Here is a 23367-nt window from a genome sequence, read left to right on the forward strand (position 1 = left end):
AACAGTCCTCATTTCCGTCGTGTGAGAGCGCCTTGAGTTTTAGCTCTTCATTAGTTACTCGAGCTACCCATCTATCTATAGCATTCTTATGTAGCACCGCATTTCTGTCTTTCTCTAGTTCTACGAGGACGTGCTGAAAAGTAATGCCATAGAATGTTTCATGTGAAAACTCTTAAAGCTCTTTTAGACAAAACAAACGTTATTAACATCGTACATCTTCATTCTTCAGATCTACATATTTATTTCTCATTATAGTCATCATGGCAACGAACACATTTCTTGATTCCGTCACTGTTGAATGTTTGACTCTGTTGACAGAGTCACGACCTCGTCTCTTCTTGCACCGCTTCATCAGTGCCGGAGTGAAGTCGTCGAAGGCGTTCTTCGAGTTTTGGAAACAGATGAAAATCGGAAGGGCTCTAGTCGGGACTGCATGAAGGCTGATGGACGACAGTGAAACCAGACGTCGGAGTGTTGCATATGTCGCAGCGCTTGTGTCAGGTTTGGCATTGTTATGCTGAAGGAGAGGCTGCTGCTTCCGTAGACAAGCTCTTCGGATTCCAATCTCGATTACAGCACGCTGTTAACCACGCACAGACATAATTACGTTACACACTGTCATGTTATACGCTAGAGTTCCTCTAGCAGCAGAGGGTTGTAATTATAAAGATATGAATAATAAATATGAAGAATGTTAATAACGTTTGTTTTATTTAAAAAGCTGTGAGTGTTTTCACATAAAAAATTGAGAGGTATTACTTTTCAACACACCCACATATGTACAGTTAATTGTCCACATTTTACTTCCACATGATGACATCATTTATTGTTTGCTGATGATCAAGTAGTCGTAGCACAAGATGGGGAAGATGCTAACTATATGTGCAATCAACTAGCAGTAGCATACAAAACTTGGGGTTTGAATATTAATTACCAAAAAACAGAATACTTGACTAATGATTCAGATGAGCTATACATTGAAGGAAAGAAAATCAAAAAGATAAACACTTTCTGTAATTTGGGATCCATTTTAGAAATCGAGGGAAAATCAGAGTCAGAAATCAATAAAAGAATTAGTAGCGGACGGAGGGTCATTGGGACGCTTAACTCAGTCTTATGGAGCAGGAATGTAACGAGCAGAACTAAGAAATTAATATACAAATCCATATTAGAGAGTGTGGTTCTGTATGGAACGGAGACCTGGACAATTAACATGAAGCACAATAAAAAAATTACAAGCTCTAGAGATGGACTTCTGGAGAAGATCGGCAAGAATCTCCAGGAAAGAAAAGATAAGGAACACCGAAGTAATAAGGAGAACGGAAATAAAAGAAAGAACATATGACGTAATGGATAGGAAGAAATTACAGTGGTACGGGCATGTACGACGAATGGAGGAAACCAGAATACCAAGATTGATACTGGAGTGGGAACCGGAGGGGAGAAGAAGAAGAGGACGACCAATGACCACCTGGCTCCAAAATGTTCGGCACACAATGAGGAGAATGGGCGCAGAGGAAGAGGACACACAAGATCGAAACACCTGGAGGAATATTTTGAAAATATAGTTTAAGAACGTTTATTCTGTGTATTGCAATTTCCAAGTAAATTATTATGTTGGAGATAAGCCTCTGTAATGAAGAAAAGCTCAAAATAATAACAATAATAATTTACTTCCACATAGACTTTACCCCAAACAAATACTTTCAGAAAAGATTTCATAACGCTTCAATTCATATTCTATGTCAGAGTATTTCTCTTTTTAAGTAAAGCTTTCTTGCTATTGCCAGGCTACATTTTATATCCGCCCCTTCGGCTCATTTCCTAATTTAATTCCCTCGACATTACCTGACTCAGTTCGATTATACCCCATGATCCTTTTTTTATGTACACTTCTGTTCATTGCCGCGCGGGATTAGCCGAGCGGTCTAGGCGCTGCTGTCATGGACTGTGCGGCTGGTCCCGGAGGAGGTTCGAGTCCTCCCTCGGGCATGGGTGTGTGTATTTGTCCTTAGGTTAGTTAGGTTTAAGTAGTTGTAAAATTGCGAGAGGTCGTCTTAACCACACAGGTGTCCGTGCACGATTTCCACACGAAACAGACCTCCAAACGCCTCACTGTCTGCGAAGCTATTGCTCGGAACACTACTTGGATTCCAGCAATAGTGTTAATGAGACAAAAAAAATGTTCAAATGTGTGTGAAATCTTATGGGACTTAACTGCTAAGCTCATCAGTCCCTAAGCTTACACACCACTTAACCTAAATTATCCTAAGGACAAATACACACACACACCCATGCCCGAGGGAGGACTCGAACCTCCGCCGTGACCAGCCGCACAGTCCATGACTGCAGCGCCTCAGACCGCTCTGCTAATCCCGCGCGGCTTGGTAAGACAAACGTATTCAACTTTTCGTATTATTATCGTCGTTTTGCCCAAGTAGGCCTAGACAGGGTTAATTTAGGGTGTGGTGTCACCGCCAGACACCACACTTGCTAGGTGGTAGCTTTAAATCGGCCGCTGTCCATTAGTACATGTCGGACCCACGTGTCGCCACTGTCAGTGATCGCAGACCGAGCGCCGCCACACGGCAGGTCTAGAGAGACTTACTAGCACTCGCCCCAGTTGTACGGACGACTTAGCTAGCGATGCAACACTGACGAAGCCTCGTTTATTTGCAGAGAAGATAGTTAGAATAGCCTTCAGCTAAGTCAATGGCTACGACCTAGCAAGGCGCCATAGCAATTGATAGTTATCGTATGAAGCATGTCTCATCAAGAACGATGTATACAAATGATGGATTAAAGTTAAGTATTCCAGCAGCTACGTACTTTTCTTTATAGCATTCATTACGTATCCTGTTTCAGACCTCACGCCATCCTGCGTGAGCTTATAGCGTGCATTTCGGCCTTCCCTAGCTATATAACAAAGGGAATAAGAACGGTCACCCTCTCGACGCGAGACCACTGATCCACTTCACGCGTTCCTGTATACCACAACTGCACGTGCTAAGGAAGTATAACGCAAGTAATTTCCCCTTGCTATCTGATCTGCCGCGGTACCAACATCACAAGCCATATTGAATAACGCTACAGATCAGTCAATCATCCAGACTGTTGCGCCTGCAGCTACTGAAAAGGCTACTGCCCTTCTTCTGCAACCATATGTTAGTCAGGCCTCACCGAAGATACTCCTTTGATGCAGTTGCTCTCACAGTTTAGCTGTCTATATAGCTGAGGCACGCAACCCACAACGCATCGTCAACGTACACGCTTCGTGGGGGAGGATGGAGTTGGGAAGGGGGGCAGCCATAGTCGAGTAGGGAAGAGTGTTGCAGCATGGAACGCTTACTGACTTCCCTCTGTACTAGAGGTTCAATACATTTACGTATTTTTATCCTATTTTGAAATGATAGAACCCACTTTATTAGTGCTGCAGTCTATTTCTGAAATTACAATAATTGCTCTGAGAAAGTAACGATTTTCTAGCTGTAAAAAACTGTTCTAAGGTACAACATGGTCATAAATGTAGTAACAAACGTTCTATTCAAATTTAAAAGTGTTCCAATAGAGAAAATCGTGTCAATACTATATTTAATAGTCTACGTGTTGTATTATTAGGCCGGCTGCAGTGGCCGAGCGGTTCTAGGCGCTTCAGTCCGGAACCGCGTGACTGCTACGGTCGCAGGTTCGAATCCTGCCTCGGGCATGGATGTGTGTGATGTGCTTAGATTAGTTAGGTTTAAGTAGTTCTAAGTTCTAGGGGACTGCTGACCTAAGATGTTAAGTCCCATAGTGCTCAGAGCCATTTTTGTATTATTACTCTACTGAAAACCAATAACCAGTAACTGAAATCACATTCAGAAGAAATATTATGAAAAGCCGATTACAAGTTAGAAACATTTCTAAACACAAGCTAATGTCCACTAACATAAATTTACGTTTTTAAAACAGGGAAAATTGTTAAGACATTAAAGAAACTCTGCTCATCTGCAAATATCACACGTTCCACGGTAGAGAAACTTCTTCTGTCTCAAGTTAGAAGATAGTGCGCAACAAATGAATTATGGCTTAATAGTCCACATGTAATGCAACTAGGTTTAAAAATACACAGAATTTTACTCGCCATAAGACTCTATAACTGTATGAGTAAAAATATTCTCCAAATAGCTCTAATACACAGCACTTAAATATGTAGAACTCTTAGTATTTACAAACGCTCCACAAAGCACTATCTCATGTCTCACAACAAGGAAAATAGTAGAAAATGGCGCTAACTGATAATGACAGATTGTAGTGCCCATTCCCTCATGTAGTTTTAAAATGAGTCACTACATTGGGACACCAATATAATACACTAAACAGCCAAAGAAACTGGTACACCTGCCTAATATCGTGTAGGGCCCCTGCGAGCACGCAGAAGTGCCGCAACACAACGTAGCATGGACTCCACTAATGTCTGAATTAGTGCTGGAGGTTGTAACCTCCCCCCTCACTTATTAATTACAACTTCTTTAATGTCCTCTTGGTCAGTCAAAAGCATGGCAATCTAGCAAACCTTAAATTTTACACTCTATATTTACATATTGTACAAATTACCCATTGTGTGGTATTAATCGATCCTAGGTTGGTACAATTTCAAATCTACTATATTCCGTAAGCATTTGTGTGAGGCATACCAATGACTTTATATGGTCCATTATAAACAAACTTAAATTTAGAGTTTTCATGGTCTATCTCGCTCGATTTCTCATGAGATTTTACAAGTACTAAGTCTCCGATTGCAAACTTAGCAAAACGCGCTTTAGCGTCATGACGACGTATGCGAGCATCGGCTTTTAGCTTCATTACTTCTCGCAAACGATCTTTTTTCACACCAATACTAATGTTAATCCGTGGAGGGAATTTGATTATCTCTTCCAATTCACTTTCTACACTTTTGTCAATGCCGAAATTCCTCATGTTATGGCAGTTCAAACTCATTCCTACGTCAATGTCATCCGGCCAGTTAACAATGTGTATAGGCTGGTATTGCCTATGCACACCGTCTCCTGCCTCGTCAAAACCAACTACCATTGTTTTATCTAGTGTAATACATGTCAAAGTTTTGCTTTCGCAGTTAATCACTGCACGGTACTTTAATAGCCAATCTAACCCGATAATTACTTCCGTAGTTAAGTCTGGCACGACGACAAACTCTTGTTCAAATCGTGCCCCACATATCTCGAAGTTGACAAAAATCTGTTTTGTGACCGGTTTACTGGCCTTCCCAGTAGCACCGATAATTTTCACTCCTGTTACTGGCATAACTACGATGCCAGGTCTGTCTTTCAGTAACTCAAATATTTTCCCAGATACAGCACTCAATTCTGCACCGGTGTCAATCAACACGTTTAGTTGTAGGTCGTGCATATTAACCGACACTACTATCTGTCTGCACTTGTCCTCGACTGTTTCTTTATTTTCCCACAGTAAATCCTCGTCTATATCCAGGTCATTCCAGAACAAACCATCCGCCTTTGATCCTAAATTCGGCTTATCTGGCGGCTTTTTCAGCCTCTGTTCACATACAGTTTTAATTTCAACACGTTTGTCCTGAGGCTTAGTCTGTAGCTTCGCCTCCAATACCGAAACCTTTTCCTGTAACTCGTCAACTAGTGAGTGCTGCTTTGCTATCACTTCACTAATTGTCACCTTCGTTGATTCCACTTTGGTCAGATTGATCTCATCTGCCAATCTACCTGGAGGAATGTGCCCAGTAGCATCTGAAATTACTTCCTCTGGATCTGCGCAACCCACACTGCTATCGTCTGACTGTATAATGTCAGCTCTAACCTCATACAAGCTGTAATCTATGTGCTTTTCTACCAATCGTGTCCGGCTATCACTAAAATTTTCGTAATCTTTCTCCTTAATACTCTCGCAATGTTTAAACTGGATGTTCGCGTCGGATGGGTCGGCTACTTCTACCATTACAACTTTCGGTAAAGTCTGCCGGTTAGGGCCAGAACTTTCCGTTACTACTTCAACATTCAACTCCTGCGGGACGAAACACGACGCATCTTGATCGTGCTCCCCATTAACATCAACTGTTTCTGGTAAAGTCTGCCGGTTAGGGCCAGAACTTTCTATCATTTCACAAATACTATCTTCCTGTGGGACGAGACGCGGCAAATACTGCACGCGCTCCCCATAAACACTTCTCCCATACAGACCCCTATAATCTCTTAGTTCGTCGTATAAGCGACCGAACTGCCTTAACCAGACCTCATCCCTCTCTGCATCCCCTTGCTCAATGACGGACGTTTTATCCGACATCTGATCTTCTCTCAACAATTGCGAATCATTCTTAAACTCAATCTCCAGTTCCGCTGTGGGTATTACAGCTGCCACTTTATGATCGATTTCCGGAACACTACTTAAATTGTTCTCACTGACAGCGAATGTATTTTCTACTGCCGTGTATACAGCTGATCTACTACTTGTGGGCGCACTCTTTTCTCTTAACACTGGCACACTCTCCCGCCGTTGATTATTCCACACGGAATTTTCATAATGACGATACCTGGGTTTTCTCCTGTTATTGGGCCGCCAAAATTTCTCCACGCCCGCTCGGCCCCTCACCGGCGCGGCTAATGGTTTCCCTGTCTCGTCCCAGCAGATACGCTCCCCGGATGCTGCTGAGGCAGCTGATCACACCCTCTGGCGTTATTACTATTCTGTGAAGCCCGTATCACGTTAGTGTGATACTGGTTTCCGTCATTCCTGTTATTATTTGCATTGTACCGATTGTTATTACGGTCCGAACCATTTTTGTTATTGCTGCCAAGATTGCGGTATGCATTAGTCCCATAGTTATCGTTGTTGTGATTCCTGTTGTTGTTACCACGGCCTCTACCACTGTCGCGATTATTGCGCCAATTGTCCTCGTCCTCAACTCTTTCCAGGAAATCATTGACTGTCCTATAATTGCTTCCTACGTAGCGTTTTGTATCATCTGGAAGCTTCTTGTAGAGTTCCCAGACTATTTCGGATTCCGTGCGGCGATCACGCAAATATTCCAACTTGCGGATCCAGCCCTCACAAAACTCCCTCATCGAACCGCGCGAATTCGCATCGAAAGGCCTCGATACGACAAATTCGCGCCAGACACTTTGCTGTTTTTGCTCTGACCAGTATTCAGCCAGAAACAAATTTTTAAACTCGTCAAAAGTCAGGTTCGTAATGTCGAGGTTTAAGCCCCAACGCTTGGCATCACCAGCCAGCACATCAATAACCGCATTAATTTTTCTCTCATTAGTTCATGATCTGGGTAAAACTCTTTCACAATTTTTAATGAAATCCGTCGCGTGTATACCGCCTTTTTTCAAGGGGTCGAACCGCTCCTCTTTCGTCAACAATTCCGAACTATGTGCACAGATCGGCACATAGCTCTGTTTTTCGTCAAGTTTCTTTTCTAATTCCGACACTCTCGTAATTACTTGGCAAGTGGTTGTCGCAAGCGTTTCTACTTCCCTCTTTTTCTCTTCGCAGGTATTAGCCTGCTTCGTCACTTTGGTATCTACTTCGGATACTAAAGCCTTTAAAGTTTCCACCTTCTGTTGATCCTCTTTTTTCACTAATTGAATTTGTTCCGTCACCTTATTCTCAATGATCGGAGCAACTGCTTCTCCTACACTTTTCTCGATTCTGCTAATTTCAGAATTAAAACGAGTATTTATGCTCGCAATTTCCGCCTGAACGCCTATCATTTCCTGTTTAAGATTACCGATTTCGGTATTAATTACAACAATATCTTCTTTGATTTTATCAACTTTTGTGTTAACAACTCCAACATTGTTGTTAACAACGTTAATAGCTTTGTTCTGATTGTCTAGCATCCGTTCAAATTTTTCAGACTGAGCTTCTTGCTTGACCGATTGACTCTTGATTTCGTTAATCAAAACGTTCAATAAATCAGTTAAATTCCCGGAAACTACCGGTTTTACTTCCGTAGCGGCTTCCTCTTTAATTGTCCCCCCGTATTCGTCATCAAGGGATTCAGATTTGATTTTCACTTCTGATTCCGAAACATTTTCTAAAGTTTGGAATTCCATTTCTGCTCTTTGTTGCGTTTCGCCGGTCGCGTCTTTCATGCTAGCCGCCTGCCCCTGAACAATGGGTACCGCGGTGCGGGTTTCCCACTGTTCGACCGATTGTTCCGTATCCAAGTCTACCAAATTTTGGCAATTGTTGCCTTCACTCATTTTAATAATTTTCAATATAACTGCCAAATCTCAACTCTAATTAGGATTCCTCACACGAATATTCTCGCTGACGTATCGACCATTTCGTAACCAGTACTTTGTTACGAGATTTGCACAATGCAAAATTCGTGTCCAGAACAACCTCAAATTTGAAGATTGTCCTGTCACCAGGTCGCCACGTGTAACCTCCCCCCTCACTTATCGACCTTAAAGACAGTGAAAAATTAAACCGCGTGTACCTAATGGAAATTTGGGAAAAGCAATCGTCACCGAAGTTAATCTATCGGTAAAGAGGGAGGAAAGGGTTACATCTTAATGAAAGGAAAAATGCAAATGAAACTGGTGGAAATTAATTTTGAAAAGGGATAAAGTTAATAAAGAAAGTAAATGTGCGGCCGTTACGTTAACAATTAACTAGCGCTAATTAGATATTTGAGATTTGGAGGAAATCACGGTCGCCAGTCCTAAGGACAATTACTATAGTAACTGAAAAAGTAAGGTTATTACACATATAATTAGCACTAGAAGCGTGGCAACTGAAGGTTGACACGTGTAGTGTGAAAACTGAAAGTTTGTCAGAAGTAATAAATTTCGCTACACTCTGACTTAATTTAGCAGAAGAATTAATAAAACCAGAAAACTGAAAGTTAATTTAGTGACTGAAATTAATAAGAAGCTTTCTTTCTGAAGCACATCGAAATCCAGTAAAATACGGTTAGTCTTGGACTACCTCAACAATCATTTCAAAAGCAACTTGACTCTACGCAATTTAGAAACAAGAGATTTAACTTTGAACTTGAATTAACTGATTCTGAACTATTAACAATAGTAAAATTTAGTACGTACCAAGCTGAGCTGCAGTCACAGGTAAGCTAAAATATGCTAACAAATCTCGCACTCTAAATTTGTGCTCGTGTAACCTAAATATTGTAGCCAGCTACTGAACTTTGAAATTAAAGCAGTGAAATCTAATTATATTATTTTAATGCTGGCGTTTGAATTTCAACGACACTCAGGTTCATTTCGGAAAAGGAAGGGACCCTGCTTGGCAATGCAATCGGGACAATGAGCAACAAAGGTTCATGCTAAGTTGCTGTAATTTTGCGAGGCAAATGGAACAATTTGAAAAGCTGAGGTCTGCCATACAGTTCTGAAACTTTACGTGCTTTTAGTCTTCCTTGTTGGTTGATTGAAGGTTTGAAGCCGTCGATCGAGGAGGTGGCGACAGTCACTCATTGTCGGCCGTCGCTGTTGCAGAAGCTGGATGTTGGCGCGCCTTCTTCTCGACACGGTCACCAGGCGAAACGGGCTCTTGATGTGCGCCAGCTAATGCTTCCCGTCCGCGACACCATGTCAGAAACTATCATCGCGAGTCGAGCGCAATTACATGCTGCCAAACCCCGAAAGCGCGGCAACTCGCGGGAGCGTCACACAACACCTGCTCCACTCGCTACTCCCGCCAGACCCTCACTGTTCTGCCCGCGCTCCACGCGGCAGAGTTAACACTACCAAAGATCCTACACACTTTGATTCGTCACACGACCTATCGACGTAATCGTTCGATAGCAGTTTTCCCTAGGCAAGACCCAGCGTAAAAATACAAATAATATTTACGAAACAAACCAATTATACATCGACATGAGTGCATAAATATATATATACAAACAGTAAAACAATTACAATATATAAAGAGACAGAAATGTCATATCTTGAGGTAACAAAACAAGGAAAAAAAATAATAGTACAATAGATGGAAATAGGAGTATATGCATTTCCGGCGTTACAAGGTGACTGACACCATGACTCCTTCCGGGCTGACCATAAATTCGTAAGAGTACGAGCGGGTGGAGATCTCTTCTGAACGGAAAGTTGCAAGGCATCCCAGATGTGCTCAATAATGTTTATGTCTAGGGAGTTGGGTGGCCAGCAAAAGTGTTTAAATTCAGGAGAATGTTCCTGGAGCCACTCTGTAGCAATTCTGGACGTGTGGAGTGTCGCATTGTCCTGCTGGATCGCTCCAACTGCACACGCTCCACACTATTACAGAGTCTCCGCCAGCTTGAACACTCCTCTGCTGACATCCAGGGTCCATGGATTCACGATTTTATCTCCATATCTGTACACGTCCATCCGCTCGATATAATTTGAAACGAGACTCGTCCGACCAAGCAACATGTATAAGGTCAACAACAATCCATTGTCAGAGGCGTAAAGGTTTGTGTGGTGCAGTCATCAAGAGTACACGAGTGGGCCCTCGTTCAAAAATCTCATATCGAAGATGTTTCGTTGAATGGTTCACACGCTGACAGCTGTTGATGGCCCAGTACTGAAATCTGCAGCAATTTGTGGAAGGGTTGCACTTCTGTGACGTTGAGCGATTCTCTTCAGTCGTGATTGGTCCCTTTCTTGCAGACTGTTTCACCGGCAGCAGCAGTGTCGGAGATTTGATGTTTTACCGGATTTCTGATATCCCCGGTACACTTGTCAAATGGTCATACTGGAAAATACCCACTTCATTGCTACCTTGGAGATGCTGTGTCCCATCGCTCGTGCGCCGACTATAACACCACGTTCATACTCACTTAAATCGTGATAACCTGCCATTGTAGCAGCAGTAATCGATCTAACAACTGCACCAGACACTTGTTGTCTTATATATGCGTTGCCGATCGCAGCGCCGTATTCGGCCTGTTTCCATGTCTCTGTCTTTGAATGCGCATGCCTATACCAATTTCTTTGGCGCTTCAGTGTACGTTCCTAGGTACACTAAGCTCCAGGTACAAAATCCCCTACCTCCTATCTTGCACTAACTATGTTCAGAAAATTAACCTGATACTTACACTGCCGCATCGATCAATAAAAACTCAGAAACGACTAAAACTCACTCTCCTAACGCTGCCCTCACTTACAAACCTCTTAATCGTCCCATTCTAACTTGCTGCCTGAATCACCAACGGTCTAAGAACTCATCTAAGGGTTACATTCTCTGCCCTTCCTGTACCAGATTTTTACTCAATACGTTAACTGTGAAACTGAATGTTAAATTGCCACTTGCAATGCACAATGTTGCTTTCTCTAAATTTCAGTAACTTCTCGAAATAGTTATCGTAGCATGAATGGAAAATTGATCCTGTACCAGTACTGACTATAGATACTCGCCATTTTTGAAGCATTTTATCTGGGAAGATTGCGGAAACATAGTCACACACGCTTCCGGGAATCGCGAGATAATGAGCACATAGTCCGGCACACAAGCGTGCTGCAACGTAAACTTGTGGTGTCCGGCCTCTGTCCAAAGAAGTCACATAACGTCCCGTGACTAGCAACTGCGCTTGTGCAGTGCCTTTGCTTTTACAATCTGTGCCATCGAGTCAAACCACATTTCAAAGGAAGTTGATTTCTTACGGACAGGTTGCCTTCCTGGAACACAGTGGAGTGGGAAGTCAGTCGCGGATACATATCTCTGTGTTTCGTCAGAAACGAAACAACTGCACGTTGTCCAGGAATTCTTTTCTGTCTTTGTAAAAGCGTTTGGCCATCATTCCATACAGGGTGAACACCTTCCTGTCTAAAATATTCTAACGGGGCACTTTACTGGTTAATCTCAAGAAATAGCAGAGGAGAGGAAGTAAGGAAGCCAGTTTTGAGAGAAAGTCAGACGTGTAGACAACTGTATTGAATGAAGCGAAAGAGTTAAATGAAGAGTGAGAGTGTAATACAGAATTGTTTACGAAATGCGTACATGGGAGTTAGGCGATTGGTTAACATTCCAAAATTTTTGCTAGATTGGGAACTAGTTATTAACAACGATATCATTGGTCAGTATTTTGCACAGCCTTTTCGTTGACACACGGGAATTGCGCGGGCTTGGTAGAATAGAAGTTTGGGATTCAGTGGGGAAACACTTCGTCTAGGGAGACGATGTCCAACCTGCAGCCAAAGAAAATATCAATGCAGTCCAATACTCGTCTTTTTCCAGTGTTCTAGTTAAGCCAAAAGGTTTGACATCCCACGTCTAGGGCTTCCGAGTAAAGCACTTTGTCTGGAGACTTTTAGAGAGGCACTTGACCCTCAGAGGTCGAGAAGAACACCTTGCCTGCATATAAGGGACGCTGCTGCACGCAGCAGTTCACGTGTTCTAGAGAGCGGCTGATCATGGCACTCGCAGCTTTCTACTCCACAGTACGCAGAGTGTGGCGAGAAACTGCAGATTAGGTGGGTGGGGTACGAGACTTACAGGTCGTTTGTAGGCGCGTATTTAGGATCAAACAGGTTCCACGACTCTTGTACTGTTCTTGAGTGACTGAGCGCTCATTCACGACTCAAACAGTGATTTTGTTTGCACGAAGTAGTCTTCCGTTCTTTTGGTGGAATCTGGCAATCATGGTGTGTCCACTGCGAATGTGTCTCTCCATACATAATTTTTCAGACGCCGGTATTTCCCATAGACCTAACCTATCTTGTCTTTGCCAATCATTTATGCGTTAGATTAGAACTATTTCGTGTTAGTAATTATCCATTTTCGTGTTCTCTGCATTTTTCATCCTCTGGCAACTCCTGTGTTTAGTTCTTGTTCGTGAATGTGTTAGTTGAGAACTTTATAGTAATTTGAGGTTGATTTGGACCATTATTTCATTTCATAGTTAGACGATCCCCTTTTTATTATCTATAGTGAGGCGTTGGAGACTCAGCTGATGCATTGCATTATGCATAATTTCGTATTGCTCTGCCCACTATTTACCGTTATATCCTAAGATTACATGCGATGTGTTCAAGCAGCTTTAATTTTGTGCCGTAGTCATATTGAGTTCATTATTTAATTACATTAATAACTTTAACTTTTCCAAATCGGATCACTGGGGGTACCCTTGCAGGAGTAATCCAAACTTCACACTGAGCAGCCCACTTGAAACTGGCAAACCTCCCATTCTGTATTCTTAATAACAGTTCTAAGTACTTTATTTCACTGTTACATCCGTATTGCACCTTCTGCCCACATCTGTACCTTGTCCATCCTCTAATGTCAAAATTACAACTGACTGACTTACCAACAACAGAAACCCCCTTGTCTCATACTCTTCCCAATGTAACATTCTGGCGTAATCTTAACCTAGCACCTCATTTTTTTTTTCTTCCTCTTCCTTCTCTCCTCCCCCTCCACACGCACACATAACGTTCAGTTGCGGTCTCTCCAAATCCTGTTATACAAATAATCTGTTCATAACCGCCACACACTAACACCATATCATATGAGCACGTCCGTTTAATTTTAATTCATTCTCAAACTCGCTTATTTTTCATCCAAGGATAATTTTAAAGCGATAAATATCATCTCAATTTACTTTGTTTTGAAGAACAAACGTAAACTCTCTGTCCTATTGGATGCAGAGCGCTGTCACCCGCTTCCAGTTTTTACGCATACTATCCCGTAACTGATGTAAACCCAGAATTAAAAAGATAAATGATATTTCTGTAGTATGTAGAAATACTTCAGTCATTAACAAAATAACTAATTTCCCACTTGGAAAAAGTTTTACTATGTAAACCAGTCGTCTAACTCTCATGTACGCAGTTCTTCAACCATTCTGTGTTACATTCCCGCTAATCAGTTACATTTTCTTACTTCAGCCTCACCAACACGAATGCAGTGCAGTGTAGCAGTCACTTAATAGCGCGCAAAGAAACAGTCGGGGGGGAGATTGTGCTACGTTACGTAATGGTAGGAGTTATGACATGAGGTTTTTTATAGTGGCCATATAGAGGATATCATTGATATGAAGGTTATTTTAACGTAACATTGAGTCTGTACTACTACACAGTCCCACATCTCGAAACTTCCGTGTATTCATAATGCCTAAAACAAATTGACGTCGTAAGTAACAAGCAAAAATGAGTCTACAATTTAATGAATTTTTTATCAAAACTGAATGCTGTCCCAGAGGTTTTATTTCGGAACCACTCATAAAAGAAGTAGTAAAGACTCAAATTTACGTTAAAATGACTGTAGACATACTTTCTGCCATTTTTAATGATTTATCTATATGGCCACTATAAAAAAACCCATGTCATAATCTCCTACAATCATGTAACACTGTCTCCGAGCCGACTGTTACCCTGAGCGCTATTAAGTGACTGCTTCATTGCACTAGATTCGTAGAAGTACCTCAGTGTAGCACTAGCTGTCACTGTCTTGCAACAGCATCGGTGTTTTCAGGCTAAACGCCCTGGTCATAAAAAAAATTATAAAATGGTGGTTTCAGGAGGAAACCACTGGAACTGAAGGGGTTAATCCCCACTAATAAATGTAATATGTATCAGTACCAGTGACTGTCAGTACTTAACTAATGTAGATTACATTTTCATATTCAACTGCACGTTCACCTACAGAAGGTTCTATGAAAGCAAGATGTCCTTAGCTGTGACCGAGTGGGTGCGCCATGGTTCACAAACTGCAAGAAAACTGAGCCACCAGGGTTCGCAGAAAGAGCAGTTGTATATGTGCAAAGTAATTCCTTGAGATCAGGCTGGACCGTCCTTTGAACTAGGTAGCCTCCGCAGTAGCAGCTCTGAAGTCACAAAAACAAAAAATACCTCCAGGCCGTGCCGGGATGACGGAGTCTGTCTTTAGCGAGCTGCGTGTGGTCTAGGAACGGGTGCCGTTTTGCCGTTTTGAAAGGTCCCGCAAGACTATTATTGCCAGTAGAATTGTAGTAAGGCAGATTCGTGGAAATACACAGACTGTTATGGAAAACGTCCGAGGGTAGCATGGGGAACAGGGAAGTTTAGTACACCCTAAGATTGTGGGATACAGCCACCTTGCTCAAGCCGTGCAAGACAAAATGTGTGAAAACCGCTACAACTGGGTAATATACAAGGTGTACAACCTTGCTTCCGCCGCTTGCCGATAGGTGGCGACAACGGTATGTAGCGATCGAAACAAACAGATCAGGCAGTTAGCTTGAACCTCGGTCAACATAACCTCATTCAAACATCAGTCGATTTGTGTCTGCATCATAAAGTTGTTGATTGAAAATGTCAGTTTACGACCCTAATTCACGTCATTTGCGGGAGGTGATACTGTTTTGTTTCAGTATGAAGAAAACAGCGGCTGAGTCTCATCGAATTCTCTCAAGTACGGATGGTAAGGACGCTATTAGTGAAAGACCGTGTTCGTGAGTGGTTTCAACGCTTTAAGAACGGTGATTTTAACGTCGTAGACCGGCATAGTAGTGGAAGAGAGAATGTTTTCCAAGATGCAGAACTGGAGACATTGCTGAGTGATAACTAGCGTCAAACTCAAGAAGAATTGGCACGATTAGTGGGAGTGACACAGCAAGCCATTTCCACACGTCTCAAGGCTATGGGCATGATCAGAAAGAAGAAACGTGGATCTCGTGTGAGCTGAAAGCAAGAGACATTGAACGGCATTTGTGCGTTTCTGAACTGTTGCTTCAGGGGCAAAAACGGAAGGGATTTCTGCATCGCATTGCGACAGGGGACGAAAAATGGCTTCATCACGATAACCATAAACGCAAAAAATCATGGGGATATCCGGGCCATGCTTCCACGTCAACGGTCAAACCGAATATTCACGGCTCCAAGATCATGCTCTGCATATGGTGGAACCAGCTCACCGTCGTGTACTATGAGGTGTTAAAACCAAGCGAAACAATCACAGGTGCTCGTTGTCGAACGCAATTAATGCGTTTGAGCAGAGCATTAATAGACAAACGGCCGCAGTACAGCGAGAGGCACTGCAAAGTGATTTTTCAGCACGACAACGCTCGACCCCACGTTGCAAAACAGGTCAAAACGTACTTGGAAACGCTAAAATGGGAAGTCCCTACCCCACCCGCCGTATTCTCCAGACATTGCTCCCCCTGACTATCATCTGTTTAGATCAATGGCGCATGGCCTGGCTGACCAACACTTCCGATCTCATGAAGAAGTCACTAATTGAATCTACTCGTGAACGGTTCAAAAGACGAACAATTTTTTCGATGCAGGATTTGTACACCGCCCGAAATATGGGAGAAAGTAGTGATCAGTGATGGAAATACCTTGAATGATACATGTGTAACCAATTTGTTTCATTAAACCCTCAAATGTTGGGGGAAAACCGGCGGAAACAAAGTTGTACACCTTGTAAATAATCTAGAACTGGGAAATAGAAACACAGCTATTCTTACAGAGGTCAATCCTGATTGGCCATAGATAAAGAAAGACAGTAGGTCACACTTTTTCGGAGCCAAGTGTTAAGAAGCTTGTTACTGGTTAACCACCTGAAACGAAAGAGAAAGAAGCTTACATCTGTTACAACAACTTTCCACTGGGCGCCGCCTGGAATATTTGTTGTTCAGCAAATCACAGCTACATGACACCAGAAGAACGCAAAGACACGAGTCTTCCTTGTTGGAAGCAGACGGCACAAAATTACTCTGCAACCACGAGGCACCACGGGACGAGCTCCGCAGCCAGCACACATGGTGAGTGGCCGACTTAGGTTCTTTTCCCACTGACTCGAAGTCACACGCACATGCAGGCTGTTGGCATGACACCAATGACTGATTTTGCCGGCATCAGCAGATTAATATGGTGAGACCCAGCCGAAATAGAGAGACGAACTGTAGGGAATGTCGAGTCATTTTTAGCAAAATTCAGTAATTTCTATCTTTATTCTGAAGACTTGCTTGCAGTTAAAGGTTCAATATGTTTTCAACTCTAGCCATATGTGCAAACACGTATCTTCCTTTGCTGCTTTCTGTCTTTAAACACTAACACTTTGGCAATGACAGCACGACTTCTGCTGATTTAAACTCTCTTATCCGGACATGCGTTCATTTGAATCATATTTCGGATCCCTTGTCAAGACTTCCCAAGGCATTAGCTTATCGTTATCAACCTTTTCATGCATTTTAATGTTATAAACTGAGTTAATTCTGATTCTTGTTTAATTTTGTGGATAACGGATTCCTTGATCATTATTTTGGACGGAAATGATGTAATTATGTCAAATAAACAGAGCCACTTTCATATATCTAATTAACATTGCAACCATTCATCATACCCCCCCCCCCCCCCCGCCCTCCCCTACCACTAACAGTCTATCCCTCTAAGGGGAGCTGAACAGAGGAAACAAATCTCAAAACGCTTCCTTCAAACATTTTAAAAAAGAACAACCACTCATTCAGGAAGACTTACGCCTTTTAACACATTATAAATATTTACACACTCATACATTAAAGAAGTGACTGTTAGAACACCAAAAGAAAAATCACACTCCTACAATGTGCTGCCTCAGTGGTCTGAAAGTTTTTAATGGCAGTAGAATCGTAAAGACACTAATAATAGCAGATGAGCCATAATCTGTAGGTGAAACACTTTCCACGACTTTTTATGGGACATCTTAAAGTAGACAGAGATTTACCATTCAAATTACGAAACAGAATGAGACCAACAGATAACGGCTTTCCAGGGCACATACAAATCTAGAAATGACTCTACCGCAACTTTTTTTGATGGGTACTGTGATGGGTACTGTGTTTGATTCACAAGAAAGAAATTTTCAACAGTAGCGACAAGCATATATTGAAAATTCTAAAATTCTCACATAGCTAATAAGGGACATCGTAAACACTGAACTGCAGCAAGTAGCTGACCTGGAATTATCTACGACTTTCTATTTGTGTTCTATCTTCTGCATAGCATATTACGTGAGGGAAAACAACTTGTATTTTCTTTTTCAATATGTGCGACTGGTAGAGAATGACTGTACTTCTAATAAGAAGGGTTCGTTGAACTTTTCGCGTTTGTACGAGGGACGTATTACAAATAATGCAAAATAGTTTTTCTCGTCCAATTATGGTTCAAAAAACTGTTTCCGACATCCTTAAAAATTCCTGTGTCATCTTGTTACGTAATGTTTTGATCTCGTCCTGACTGTCATTACGCAATGTTTGTACGTCCGCTTGTACCTTGTCAATGTCTGTTCTCAATTGATTGTGACCTGTTATTAAGTTTCCTATCACTTGTCGAGATTCTTTTGCCTCGGCTTCAATACGACTTGGTGTAACTGATTTTTTTTTATTTTGTTCTTTAATCTCACGCATTTGTCTCGTGGTTTCTGCATTCTGAATTTGAATTTGGTTCGCTATGTCTTTATTTTGCCTTGTCATGGTTTCCGTAATTTGTTGTAATAATTCTAGCAGATTGGTGGGTCCTATTGCGTTTTCTTCCGACGTCCTACGCTCTGTGTTTTCGCCCAAGTGTTGGTTCGCAACCGATTGCATTGAACTGTGCTGTGACACGTTTCTGCTCGCATTCCTTGTACTTTGTGGTGAGGGAGCTCTGATTACTTGTACTATGGGTTCTACGTATTCAAGACGCAAGTTAGAATCCTCATCGACTGTCTCTCTAATTTCCTGCTTCTCTGTCGTATGCTGACTTATGTTTTCTATGCCTTGACGTACATTATCCTCGTTATGGTGCGTTATATGTCCCATTTCTCACGATACTGCATCGTCTGTTGTACTGTCCTCTATTCTCTGTCCATTTTCATGCTGGGTCTCTACCTCAATTCGGTCAAGGTCTCGATCTGCCATTGCTAATCTTTCCGAATCCCTTATTTTCTGTTTTAAAAGCAATTCACGCGCCCTACTTCGCGTCAACATGCGCTCATACGATCTCACGCGTTTCATAAACTTTTTGCACACACGACTTGACAATCAATTCACTTACTTGTTCAGTCAGAACCAACTCGTCAACGATGTATCCGCCACATGTGCGCTTGCATTGAGGAGAAAACTTAATTCTAACCATTTTTAAAATTCATAACTTAATTATGCTATTGTCTCTGCTAGAATGTCTCACTTTTTATTGAATACTTTCTTACTATCTATCGCTGCAGTACTGTTTTCGACTATGTATGCCTTTCAAAAAAAAATTTTTTTATTACGAAAAATTTTTAACAGGGTATTTTTCTGACCTAGTTAGGCATGTGGTAGACCTTCAATCATGGTATTTTACCATCCTGGCAGGGTCGCCATTCTCTAACATTCTGTGTGGTGTCTGTCGTTCTATATCATGTCTCCCTACCGCTTTCGCGCAACGACGCTCTGAGCATGTTTTTTTTTTTTTTTAGGGAATTGACTAGTTTGAACCTGGGACCTGTTGCTGGTAAGGAGACGTCAGACCACACATGACATGTAGAGTTCAGAAGAGTTCAGTGAGACTAGCGATGATATAACCAAATACTTAATGATTTCAGCGTCAGCTCCACTGCACTCCCTGTAAAAGAATTTTAATGCTAACTAAATTTAGTGGAAGGGGTTCAAGGCTTTCCTATTTTTAGTTAGCTGGTAAAATAACGTCGAAAAAGCAGTTAAGTTTACTACTGGAAATTTTATTCTACTCACAAAACATTGTTTATAAATTGCACTATTGATAAAAGGAAATGTTTTAATACAGGACGGTACAAACCAACTGCGTTCAACAAAAAATGTGAACGAATATTCCCTGAATGGGTTTCCAAGTTCTACAATGGATTGAAGGATGACCTATGCCATATCATATCTATAATCTAGGTTTAAATTAAGTTTCACAAAAGCGAAAACTATCAAAATGGTCTACAGTGACCCTCAATTATCTTTAATTGCTTGTCTAACTTGTCGTAAATTACAGTGGCTGATGTGGCTTCTTAATAAGTATATAACAGAAAAATCATCGCGTTTCAGATTTTTTACTTCAAGTGGCAAATGTGAACCCCATGAGCTTTAATTGACGATCGACACTAGTATTACGCAAAAAGGGGGTGTAACAGATGAGACTTCTGCAGTTCTGAGTGAAGCTTTATGCGCTGTTATGCGGCATTGCGTGCGTTCATTACCTAGTCGGTGTTCGTCAGGGGGCGGCGGCCGGCGCAGCTCCATCCAGCTCGCCGTCTCCGAAGCAACTCCCCCCTAACTTCTCCTTACTACAATTTACCGAAGTTGGTTTAAAAAAACTATCTGGCTGTGTTTTCATCTGACCAATCAGGGTCTCAATGTTAACTGTAAGCTCCGCCTACAAAAATTCTGTCTGTCCAATGAGGGACGTTATACTTTTTGTGGTGGGGCAATGTTTTTAAAGTTCGCAACGTAACAGAGACGCGAAAAAGTCTCACGCTAAAACTTGCGGTTGGTGTGGCACTTTTTGTGTTATCGTAAGATCTATACTGTTCTTTTGGAGGGCTCTAGCTTTTAACATGGGCTGGAGGGTGGTCCTAGCGGTTAGCTGGCGACGTGGGTGTCCGTCCCTTATCTTAGGGCCTTCAGCTTAACACGGTTCTGCTCTCGGCTTCTGTTCTCGTTTCTCCCCTTGGAACTGCGTCTGTCTCACGGTGGGAAGGTATGACATGCATTTAGGCATTCTTGTGTTAGTCTGTGGTATTCCATTTGCTCACTCGTTACTCGTATTACTTTGGTTAATTTAATGTCACGATTCATTCGGAGCTATGTGACATACTACTGGATTTGCTTATCATGTCAGGGTTTTCATGGAAGGTGTTGGATTTGCCTGACACCTTACAGTGGGTAACAGCATTTATGCTCAGGGAATGACCTCAAAGTCTTTTTAAAGCCTTCTGCAACTGAACAGTTGCCATCGTGAAAGGACGTACTGACGTGTCTCGATCTAGGAAGTATGACTTGAAACTAATACGGCACTCTGATCCAGCACTGATCCATGAAACACTTCTCAGGGACTTACTCGACGGCCTAACACTACATACATGTATCTATACTCAGGGTTTGATATCCCTCTCAGCAACGAAAACAACAGATCTACAATGGAAGCACCCCCATATTCAAACGCGAGTAGCAGTTCTTGTTCTGCGTAGTTTTTTTTTTTTTTTTTCAATCTCAAAGACAAATACTCACTCGCATGCTCACTTGCTTACGAACGTAGACAACAATACCTATCTTTCATCTTTCAGCTGTCCTTCAAAATAAAGTGATTTGCTGGGGCATACAAGCCTTTCTCTTGGTTTCTGCAGCTCTGTAAATTGTCCTCAATGAACGAAGACGGTGGTCGACTTGAGGTGGAGAATATTCCTGTGGTTCTCGTTACGCCTCCATGACTCCCTTAACCATTTGATTAAAGTAGAATGATGCGAACAATATACTCCAAGCGAAGAAAACATTTCCCTGAAACACTCCTCTACTATCAAACCTCTCGCAAATTTGAAATTAAAATTGCCCGTTACTTTTATTTCATCGGCAGATCAACAGCTACGGCTAAACTAGTACAAGTAACTCGAGCTTTTGCATACAGAATATGCTTCAGTAGGCTGTTTGTCCATTTCGAGGGAACCACAAGTAACCACAGATTTCTTTAGGTATTGGGTGTGACTTCAGTTACAAAACAAACGAAATTGAATGCATTTACACATCAGTAACGTCAACTGTTTGTTTACACATTCCACATGTTTACAAATGCACATCTCATAGGATTCAAAGGAACTTACAGTACATTTTTGGAAAAACTTTCAGAGGACATTAGGCCCGTTTGGGAAACGGCCTGAACTGGATGTTATCTTTCCAGGGACACAATAGTAGGTCTACAGGAATCTTTGTACTCGGTTTTCTATTATAGAAACAAACGCCAATACAGCATTTCGAATTCATTAATTTTACTGTTGCGAGATGTAGAATCTACAGCGCAAGAGGTTCCCGAGACTAGTGCTCTGACCGCAGGAAAGCGCCTATCGGATGTTATTTGATACTGACAGCTACCACCACTGAGGCTAGGAAAAATTTACAGTATTATTCCGTAACGTTGCGAGTCTTTTCAAAGCACTGAGCGTCCGCCATCCGGAGACTGGAAAAAAAATTCACGTAGTTCTCCGAGCAACTGCTCTGAAACATTGGAGGCAAAGGAAAAGGTAATTCGAACTGCGCGACGGAAGCGACCGGATGAAAATGGCAAGCTTTGTTATAATGAGAATAGGGAGGTGGGACGTAACGAACGGCCCGGCGCAGCGAAAAGATCAAAAGACCCGCCCCCCTTTGAAAGGGCAGCAAGATCAGATATCTCGGCTTTTTCCGCGCGCCACGGAGTGGCAAGAGGCAGCGCGGGATACGGATATGACGTGGCGCCGTCCTGAATCTCAAACACCGCACCCCCCAGTTTTACCTGTAATGAAGGCCGCCGCAGTCTGCAGCATCGCTTCCTTCTGGTGCAAAAAGCCTCGCGTACCGCGGACACGAAAAGGATCATGTTTCTAAACTATGAGCAAGACGTCATTTCCTTTTTCCTAGGACACTCTTTGGTGAAGCATTAGCATTCAGCGGAGATTACGCTCGCTCCTTGGCAAAAAAGCAACAGTTAAAATACTAACAATCACGTTTCATGTGTAAAGCAATTACAAAGGAGTAGACCAGTGGTTTGTTTCCAAAAACTTATCTGCCGGTACGAAAACTCTTCAAGGATAAACTCCTCTCCCTCCTTTCTCCAACCATAAAACTCACAAGTTTCGACTTTTTGAAAACATGTGATGAAACATAATGCGAAATAATTGTTTACAAAACTCTGAAATTTAGGTTTCTAAAACAATTTATTATAATTACAACGATACAACCACAAGGCTTCGTGAAAGCCATTGTATAGACGCTCATGTCCAATCAATTCTTATGTTACTTATTTCTCGTTGAGACATAATATACTAAAAGTCGCCATGCTACTAGATCGCTCAGTTCCTGGCAATCTTAAACAAAAGGCGATATATACTGACCACAACTTCGGAACGAAACTTAACTCAGCTTGCTTATACGGTAGATCGCTAAGGATGGTAGCAGTCGTAAACAAAAAGGGAGCAGGCACGAATGTTACGGACGTCTATCGATCATAACTTCGGAACAAAGCTCAGCTTATCTTCGGTATACTGTACACACAAACACACACGTTAACTGTTACCAACGCAGAACTAAATTATCGTCGTGCTCAGATTTAATACACGTGCACTATTTTAAATCTCCGGCGTCGACTTGTTCCAGTGAGCTCAAAAAATTTTCCCGGGAGGACCCAGAACACGGTACCGGAGCGTTCCGGCGGAAGTTAAGCCCTGTACTACAATTAAGACCTGAATATT

This window comes from Schistocerca serialis, chromosome 5 (genome assembly GCF_023864345.2).
Source record: "Schistocerca serialis cubense isolate TAMUIC-IGC-003099 chromosome 5, iqSchSeri2.2, whole genome shotgun sequence".
Taxonomy (NCBI): Eukaryota; Metazoa; Arthropoda; class Insecta; order Orthoptera; family Acrididae; genus Schistocerca; species Schistocerca serialis.